Source organism: Suncus etruscus, chromosome 1, assembly GCF_024139225.1.
Source record: "Suncus etruscus isolate mSunEtr1 chromosome 1, mSunEtr1.pri.cur, whole genome shotgun sequence".
Classification (NCBI taxonomy): Eukaryota; Metazoa; Chordata; class Mammalia; order Eulipotyphla; family Soricidae; genus Suncus; species Suncus etruscus.
Genome location: NC_064848.1, coordinates 13,477,022 through 13,486,522, shown reverse-complemented (window position 1 = coordinate 13,486,522; position 9,501 = coordinate 13,477,022). Strand labels below are relative to the sequence as shown.

Below are 9,501 nucleotides of genomic sequence, written 5' to 3'. Positions count from 1 at the left end.
CACAGTTCCGCTTCCCACCGTGGCCGGAGGCTGCCGGGGATGCGCGATCCGGGAGCGCCCAAGGGTGGGGGTGCCCGGGCGGGGTCCCCGCGCTGGGCTCGGCTCGGGCTGCTGCAGGGCGATCGGGCTCCCGGCCGGCCAGGGGCCACTGCCGCGCGCGCTCGGGCTTGCAAGCGGGACGCCGCCGGGTGCACGGGAGGCCCGCGCGGTGCTCTGGGCTTGCAGCGGCGGCCGCGCTCGCCTGGCCCCGGGAGGAAGCTCGCAGGCCCGGCGGGAGGAAGCGCAGCGCGGCCCGGATCCTCCGCCCGCGGCAGCGCAGCGCGCCTGCGCGAGGGGGCCTGCCCGGCCGCGCTCGGCGGGGCGTGGGCCCGGCGGGGCAGCGCCTCCTGCCGGGCGCCGGGGCTCGCTGCAGGGGGGTGTGTCCGCGCCGCGCCCTGCCCCCACCCGCCGCGCCCCAGGCTCCAGAAAGGCCTTCCTCTTGATGGCGGGGTCCCGCATCGCATCAGCCGGCCCCTCCGGCTGATGTCCCCCTCTGAGTCCGCGCTGGACACGGGTTCTCTCCCCCCAGGCCCGAAGAAGGAGCAATTGAGACTAGGCCTGTTGGGGGGTGCACTGGAGGTCTTACTGGTGGGGTTTCAGGGTTCTGCCATCTATCTACCCATTCATATGGCTTTCATTCCATGCTTTTCTTTCTTTTTCTTTTTCTTTCTTTCTTTCTTTCTTTCTTTCTTTCTTTCTTTCTTTCTTTCTTTCTTTCTTTCTTTCTTTCTTTCTTTCTTTCCTTTTCTTCCTTCCTTTCTTCCTTCCTTCCTTCCTTCCTTCCTTCCTTTCTTTCTTTCTTTCTTTCTTTCTTTCTTTCTTTCTTTCTTTCTTTCTTTCTTTCCTTTCTTTTTTCTTTCTTTTCACACCAGGTGACGCTCAGGTGCCATCTACCCATTCATGTTATTCATTTCATGCCTCTTTCTTCTTTCTTTCTTTCTACCCATACCTTTCTTTTCTTTCTTTCTTTCTTTCTTTCTTTCTTCCTTCCTTTCTTTCTTTCTTTCTTTCTTTCTTTCTTTCTTTCTTTCTTTCTTTCTTTCTTTCCTTTCTTTTTTCTTTCTTTTCACACCAGGTGACGCTCAGGTGCCATCTACCCATTCATGTTATTCATTTCATGCCTCTTTCTTCTTTCTTTCTTTCTACCCATACCTTTCTTTTCTTTCTTTCTTCCTTTCTTTCTTTCTTTCTTTCTTTCTTTCTTTCCTTTCTTTTTTCTTTCTTTTCACACCAGGTGACGCTCAGGTGCCATCTACCCATTCATGTTATTCATTTCATGCCTCTTTCTTCTTTCTTTCTTTCTACCCATACCTTTCTTTTCTTTCTTTCTTTCTTTCTTTCTTTCTTTCTTTCTTTCTTTCTTTCTTTCTTTCTTTCTTTCTTTCTTTCTTTTCACACCAGGTGACGCTCAGGTGCCATCTACCATTCATCCTCTTTCTTCTTTCTTTCTTTCTACCCATACCTTTCTTTCTTTCTTTCTTTCTTTCTTTCTTTCTTTCTTTCTTTCTTTCTTTCTTTCTTTCTTTCTTTCTTTCTTCTTTTTTTTGGTTTTTGGTTTTTGGGTCACACCTGGCAGCACTCAGGGGTTACTCCTGGCTCTATGCTCAGAAATCGCTCCTGATAGGCTCGGGCAGTGGTCCTCAAACTATGGCCCGCGGGCCACATACTGTATTTGTATCTGTTCTGTTTCTTCATTGCAAAATAAGATATATGCAGTGTGCATAAGAATTCGTTCATAAGCTTTGTTTTTACTATAGTTAGACCCTCCAATGGTCTGAGGGACAGTGAACTGGCCCTCTGTTTAAAAAGTTTGAGGACCCCTGGCGGGGACCATATGGGATGCCGGGATTCAAATCACCGTCCTTCTGCATGGAAGGCAAATAAATGCCTTACCTCCATGCTATCTCACCAGCCCCTCTTTCTTTCTTTCTTTCTTTCTTTCTTTCTTTCTTTCTTTCTTTCTTTCTTTCTTTCTTTCTTTCTTTCTTTCTTTCTTTCTCTTTCTTTCTTTTTTCCTTCCTTCCTTCCTTTCTTCTTTCCGTTCTTTCTTTCTTCCCATTCATATATCATTCGTTTCATACCTTTCTTTCTTTCTACCCATTCATATGTCATTCATTTCATGCTTTTCTTTCTTCCTTTCTCTTTCTTTTTCTTTCTTTTCACACCAGGTGACGCTCAGGTGCCATCTACCCATTCATGTCATTCATTTCATACTGTTTCTTCCTTCATTTCATGCTTTTTTCTTCCTTCCTTCCTTCCTTCCTTTTCTTTCTTTCCTTCTTTCTTTTTTCATTTTTTTCTATCTTTCTTTCTCTTTCTTTTCACACCAGGTGACGCTCAGGTGCCATCTACCTATTCATGTCATTCATTTCATACTTTTCTTTCTTTTGTTCTTCATTTCATGCTTTTCTTTCTTCCTTCCTTTTCTTTTTTCTCTTCACACCAGGTGATGCTCAGGTGCCATCTACCCATTCATGTTATTCATTTCATGCCTCTTCTTTCTTTCTACCCATTCATTTCATACCTTTCTTTCTTTCTTTCTTTCTTTCTTTCTTTCTTTCTTTCTTTCTTTCTTTCTTTCTTTCTTTCTTTCTTTCTTTCTTTCTTTCTTTCTTTCTCCCCTCCCTCCCTCTGTCCCTCCCTCCCTCCATCCCTCCCTCCGTCCCTCCCTCACTTCCTTCCAGAAATTGCTCCTGGCTTATGGGACGCCCGGGGATCGAACCGTAGTCCGTCCTAGGGTAGCTCACTCGAGGCAGATAGATGCCCTACGTCTTGCGCCACCGCCTTGGCCCCTCATTTCCTGCTTCTGATAATGTGACTGCCCCAGTGTGGAAGCGGCTAGGAGAAGCGCTTCGCGACTGACTGTCCAGAACTTCTCCGCCACAGAACTTTGGGTTCAGCAAGATGATGGCAAAGAAATGATTGATAGTAGTAGAGGGATTGTGTATATATAGGTTTCCTCCACCCCCAATCCCCCCAAAATTAGAAAAGATGGGGGGAGGTTTTGTGCACAAACATCGCAGCACTGGACCCCTGGCAGAGGGAATAGCAGGACATGGGCAGGGAGTGGTCAGAAAGCTCCGGGACTGGCTAGACTGGGACTAGCTTCCAGCTGCACTGAGAGTCCAGGAGAGTGGGGCAAATGGTGTCCCCGCTGGCCAGAGGGACAGAAGAGAACTATCCCAAGAACTTCGTGGCATTTTCTTGGACTTTCAGCCTGGAAGTAATAAGGAAGTTGTCAGCTGTGTGACTTTGGGAAAGTGACTTAACCTCTCAGCACTTTAGTTTCCCTACTTGGTAACATGGAGAAAATAACAGCAACCTTGTTTCCTAAAGTTTTCTGGAGAGGAAATGAGTTCATAAGTTTCAAGTGCTAGGGGCTAGAGCGATAGCACAGCAGTAGGGTGTTTGCTTTGCAAAAGGCAATCTAGGACAGACCTTGGTTTCATCCCCCAGCGTCCCATAGGGTCCCCCAAGCCCGGAGGAACTTCTGAGCGCATAGCCAGTAGTAACTCCTGAGCGTCACAGGGTGTGGCCCCAAAACAACAACAACAACAAAAGAAGTTTCAAGTGCTTAGTATTTAGTGACAAGCCCATGAGTGGCCAGTGGGGCCTCCTTGCTCATAAGGAGCAGAGATAGGCTCTTCTGAGCTGTAGTCACAGTGTGTGAGGGCAAAGCACAGATCGTGGCAGGGAAAACCAGTGACTAAGAGAGAGGAGGCATCAGAGCCCTTCCTAGGGCAAGGCCCGAAGGAACAGTCAAGAAAGCCTGGGCAGGACAGGAGTGATAATAAAGGAGGGAGGGAGGGAGGGAGGGGGCCCGGAGAGATAGCACAGCGGTGTTTGCCTTGCAAGCAGCCGATCCAGGACCAAAGGTGGTTGGTTGGAATCCCGGTGTCCCATAGGGTCCCCCGTGCCTGCCAGGAGCTATTTCTGAGCAGACAGCCAGGAGTAACCCCTGAGCACTGCCGGGTGTGGCCCCAAAACAAAAAAACAAAGGAGGGAGGGAGAGAGAGAGAGAGAGAGAGAGAGAGAGAGAGAGAGAGAGAGAGAGAGAGAGAGAGAGAGAGAGGGAGGGAGGGAGGGAGGGAGGGAGGGAGGGAGGGAGGGAGGGAGGGAGGGAGGGAGGGCAGGAATGCCATGGGAAAAAATCATGGATTTGAGGGTTCAAGTCTCAAAGTGAAATCTCAGCTAGTTCACTTAACCTGCTATACTACTCCTCAGGCCTATTTTCTTACGGTCTCTGAGCTGTTTCCTCTGTAAGATCAGGCTCACCAGACTGATGACTAGATTCAACAATAGTTTGGGGGTGAGAGACATGAGGTGGGGGAACTTTCCTCAGCTCTGCTGGTTTCCCTTTCTTTCCCCGCGGTTAAGATGAAATGATAAAGTGGGGCCCAAAGAAAGGGCAGCCCTGAGTCTAAAGGGAAGTGCCTCAGCGGAGGCTTCTGGAAAGAAAAGTTGACATCTGGTCTCCCCTGGTGGATCCTTTCCAGCATAATGGGAAATGTGTGAGAATCTGGAGGAAAGGGAACTAATTGTAGTGCTCTCATTCCAGTGCCAGTTTTTGTTTGTTTGTTTTGTTTTGTTTTGTTTTGTTTTGTTTTTGAGACACACCCGGCAGTGCTCAAGGGTTACTCCTGGCTCTATGCTCAAAAGTCTCTCCTGGCAGGTTCAGGGGACCATATGGGATGCCGGGATTCAAACCACCCTTCTTCTGCATGCAAGGCAAACACCCTACCTCCATGCTATCTCTCCGCCCCCCCCCCTCCGTTTGTTTTTTTGGTGTTTTTTTTTTTTTTGGTTTTTGGATCATACCCAGCAGCGCCCAGGGGTTACTCCTGGCTTTACACTCAGAAATCCCTCCTGGCAGGCTCGGGGGACCATATGGGATGGTGCCAGGATTCGAACCACTGTCCTTCTGCATGCAAAGCAAACGCCTTATCTCCAGACTATTTCTCTGGCCCAAAAATTTTGTTTGTTTGTTGTTGTTGTTGTTGTTGTTTTGGTTTTCCAGTGCCATTTTTAAAACTGACCCTTATTCTCTAAATTCCCCACCCCCAACCCCTGCCCTCAAACACTTCTGACTCTTCCCCTGGCATGAGGTGGCCCCAGGTGTGACCTTTGGAGTCAAATAAACTCGACTTTTGAATCCTGGCCCTATCTCTTCACAGAGAAGTGAAATGGATGTTTTAACTTCCTTGAATCCTAGCCACAGAGCCTAGCCACAAATCCTAGCCACAAATCAATGAAGGGTCCTGCCCCCCTGGAATGATTCTCTCCTGGAAGAACTCTCTCTCCCACAGCAGAACTGATGGGTCAGCAAGATGATCACAAAGAAATGATTAATAGTAGTGAAGAGATGGCGTACAGGTTCCCTCCCATGGGTTCCGTTATCTCCCAACCTCACCATCCATCCACCCATTCCTTCATTCACTCACTTCATACCTATATCCTGGCACTGCTGCTGTGCTGAGTGGATGGGAGAGCAAGACCACCCATGGCTCCTGTCCTCAAAGGATCAGGCAATAAGACATTCTGAGGCCGAAACGATAGCACAGCAGTAGGGCGTTTGCCTTGCATGCGGCTGTCCCAGGACGGACCTCAGTTCGATCCCTGGCATCCCATATGGTCCCTCTAGCTAGGAGCAATTTCTGAGCACAGAGCCAGGAGTAACCCCTGAGCATCAGGGAGGCTGTGGCCCTCCCCCCCCAAAAGACATCTTATTCTGTGAGATACCAAGGGCCAGATAGGAGAGCAGTGAGGAACCTCGAGAGAGGGGCAGAGCCTATAGGACACTGTAGGCCAGGCATCCATTTTAGGGGGCCATTCCCTGGCAGGAATTTAACCCAGTGCTCTGGCACACAAAAAGTGCTCTCCAGCCCTTTCCATTCTCTTCCTGAGGGGCAGGAATCTTATACAAGTTCTATAAGCAAGCAATGGTGGGAGTAGCTGAAAGATTTCTTTCTGTTTTGTTTGGGGCCACACCTGGCTGTACTCAGGACTTACTCTGGTGATCACAAAGATTACAAATGATTAATGACAATGATTACAAATGATTAATTACAATGATTAATCATTTCTTTGTGATTACTCTGGGCCCTACACTCTAAAACCACTCCTGGTGGTGCTCAGGGACCCTATGAGATATTGGGGATCAAACCAGGATGGGATGCATGCAAGGCAAGAACCCTATCCTCTGTGCTATCTCTCGAACTCCTATTATTTCTTTTACAAGGGTTATCCCCAGTGTGCTGGAGGAGCGACCCAGCAATGAGATACCCCCCTCCACAGGACCTGCAGACTTGATGGTTGATATTTGGTTATAATAGTGCTGGGGGTGACCAGGGTTGCAGCTGGCAGGTGTGGTAGTGGTGGAAGAAGCATGCAAAGAATATGGGTATCTCATACTCATATGGGTATGAGATTCAGAGATTCACACACACTAGGCATGTGCTCTGCCACTGTTGCTGTCTCCCCAGCCCTGCTAAAGAATTTGTTTTGCTTTGTTTTTGTTTTGGGGCCATACCTGACAGTGCCCAGGGGTTACTCCTGGCTCTGCACCCAAGAATCACTTCTGGTAGGCTCAGGGGACCATATCGGATGCCGTGGATCTAACCTGGGTTGATGCATATTACCTGCTCTTCTGTCTTACCTGCTCTTCTGTTTCTCTGGCCCCCTCCTGAAGAATTTGAAGCAGAGAGTGATGTGATAAAAAAATGCAGGTAGTTGTGTGTGGGGAAGTTAATGCTGAGGAATAGGCTTCACCTGTGTATCAAGCGCTATGGAGCTGGGGACAGAGCGGAGGTGCAAGTGATAAGGCACATGCTAACATAGGTCGGACAGCAGTTCAATCCTCTGGCATCCCATATGCTCCCCAAATCCAGGAGCGATTTCTGAGCACATAGCCAGGAGTAACCCCTGAGTGTCAAAAACCCCTGAGTGTTTTTGAATGTGGCCCAAAAACAAACAAAAAAGAGCTATGGAGCTGGGCTAGAGCAATAGCACAGTGGGTAGAATATTTGCCTTATATGAGGTTGACCTTGGCGTGATACTCATATGGTCCCCAGAGCCTGCCAGGAGTGATTTTTTTTTTTTTTTTTGGTTTTTGAGCCACACCCGGCGGTGCTCAGGGGTTACTCCTGGCTGTCTGCTCAGAAACAGCTCCTGGCAGGCTCGGGGGACCCTATGGGACACCGGGATTCGAACCAACCACCTTTGGTCCTGGACTGGCTGCTTGCAAGGCCAACGCCGCTGTGCTATCTCTCAGGGCCTGAGTGATTTATTTTTCTTCCTTCCTTCCTTCCTTCCTTCCTTCCTTCCTTCCTTCCTTCCTTCCTTCCTTCCTTCCTTCCTTCCTTCCTTCCTTCCTTCCTTCCTCCCTTCCTTCCTTCCTCTCTTCCTCCCTTCCTCCCTCCCTCTCTCTCTCCCTCTCTCTCCCTCTCTCCCTCTCTCTCTCCTTCTCTCTCTCTCCCCCTCCCTCCCTCCCTCCCTTCCTCCCTTCCTTTCTTCATTCCTTCCTTCCTTTCGTTTTTTGGGTCACATCAGGCTGTGGTCAGGGGTTACTCCTGGCTATAAAATCGCCCCTGCCAGGCTCAGGAAACCATATGGGATGCTGGGAATCGAACCAGGTCCCTTCCAGGGTGGCAGAATGCAAGGCAAGTGCCCTATGGCTGTGCTATTTCTCTGGCCCCATGAGTGATTTCTGTTATTTTTACATTTTTTAAAAATTCTTTTAGTTTTTGGGCCACACCCAACTGCGCTCAGGGCTTACTCATGGCTATGTGTTCAGAAATCCCTCCTGGCAGGCACGGGGGACCATATGGGATTCGAACCACCATTGATCTTGGCTCGGCTGGCCGCTGGCAAGTCAAATGCCCTATCACTGTGTTATCTCTCCAACCCCTCCCCCAAAGTGATTTCTGAGTGCAGCGCCAGGAGTGCAGGCCACTGGGTGTGGCCCCAAACCAACCAAACAAACAAAAAACAAAAAAAATAAACTATGGGGAAACCCTCAGATTGAGAGGACCAAGGCCTCCCAGAAGAATCAGGCAGATGTGAGGATCTCTTGCTGAGGCAGAAAAGTCTGGAGATAGTAGGGCAGGAGCAGGGAAGCTAAAGAGCTGACCTGTGAACAAAATGAGTTTAAGACACCTTAGAGTTGGCCAAAACAATAATTCAGTGAGAGGGCATTTGCCTCGTATGTGGCCAATCTGGCTTTAATCCCTGATACCACATATGGTTTTCAGAGCACCACCAGAAATGATTTCTGGATGCAGAGCCAATAGGAAAAACCATAGAGTACAGAGGAAATAAAAAAAAGAGAAAAGACATCTGAGAGACATGATGCCTTGATGCTGCTCACCCATCCACCTGAGAAAAAGAATAAGAAAAGGGGAGATTTGAGTGTGAACCCTAGTACAAAAGGCAAGTGATCCTAAGCACAGAGCCAGGAATAAACACTGCTGGGTGTGGCACAAACACTGGAGGGAAGAAAGAGAGAAAGAAAGCAAGAAAGGGCCTGGAGAGATAGCACAGCGGCGTTTGCCTTGCAAGCAGCCGATCCAGGACCAAAGGTGGTTGGTTCGAATCCCGGTGTCCCATATGGTCCCCCGTACCTGCCAGGAGCTATTTCTGAGCAGACAGCCAGGAGTAACCCCTGAGCATCGCCAGGTGTGACCCAAAAACCAAAAAAAAAAAAAAAAAAAAAGCAAGAAAGAGGGCCGGAGAGATAGCATGGAGGTAAAGCGTTTGCCTTGCATGCAGAAGGACAGTGGTTCGAATCCCAGCATCCCACATGGTCCCCTTAGCCTGCCAGGAGCGATTTCTGAGCATAGAGTCAGGAGTAACCCCTGATGCTGCCGGGTGTGACCCCCCCCAAAAAACAAAAGAAAGCAAGCAAGAAAAGGAAGGAAGAAAGGAAGGAAGGAAGGAAGGAAGGAAGGAAGGAAGGAAGGAAGGAAGGAAGGAAGGAAGGAGGGGAGGGAAGGGAGGGAGGGAGGAAGAAAGGGAAGGAGAGAGGAAGGAAGAGAAGGAGGGAGGGAAGAGAAATATTCAGAAGGAGATCTTCTGAATAGAATCATTTTAGAAATTGGAAGGAAGTGCTCGCTTCAGCAGCACATATACTAAAATTGGAACGAAACAGAGAAGATTAGCATGGCCCCTGTGCAAGGATGACACGCAAATTTGTGAAGCGTTCCATATTTAAAAAAAAAAAAAAGGGCCTGGAGAGATAGCACAGCGGCGTTTGCCTTGCAAGCAGCCGATCCAGGACCAAAGGTGGTTGGTTCAAGTCCCGGTGTCCCATATGGCCCCCGTGCCTGCCAGGAGCTATTTTTTTTTTTTTTTTTGTGGTTTTTGGGTCACACCCGGCAGTGCTCAGGGGTTACTCCTGGCTCCATGCTCAGAAATTGCTCCTGGCAGGCACGGGGGACCATATGGGACGCTGGGATTCGAACCGAT

The 9,501-nt window shown here is 49.0% G+C and overlaps 1 non-coding gene across 1 annotated transcript; it reads left to right on the top strand.

Moving 5' to 3' along the window:
- The first annotated feature begins 9,140 nt into the window (after positions 1–9,140).
- LOC126025111 (U6 spliceosomal RNA) lies at positions 9,141–9,247 on the top strand. Its single transcript, XR_007501162.1, has one exon. It is a non-coding gene; the product is annotated as a U6 spliceosomal RNA (small nuclear RNA).
- Positions 9,248–9,501: the final 254 nt, after the last annotated feature.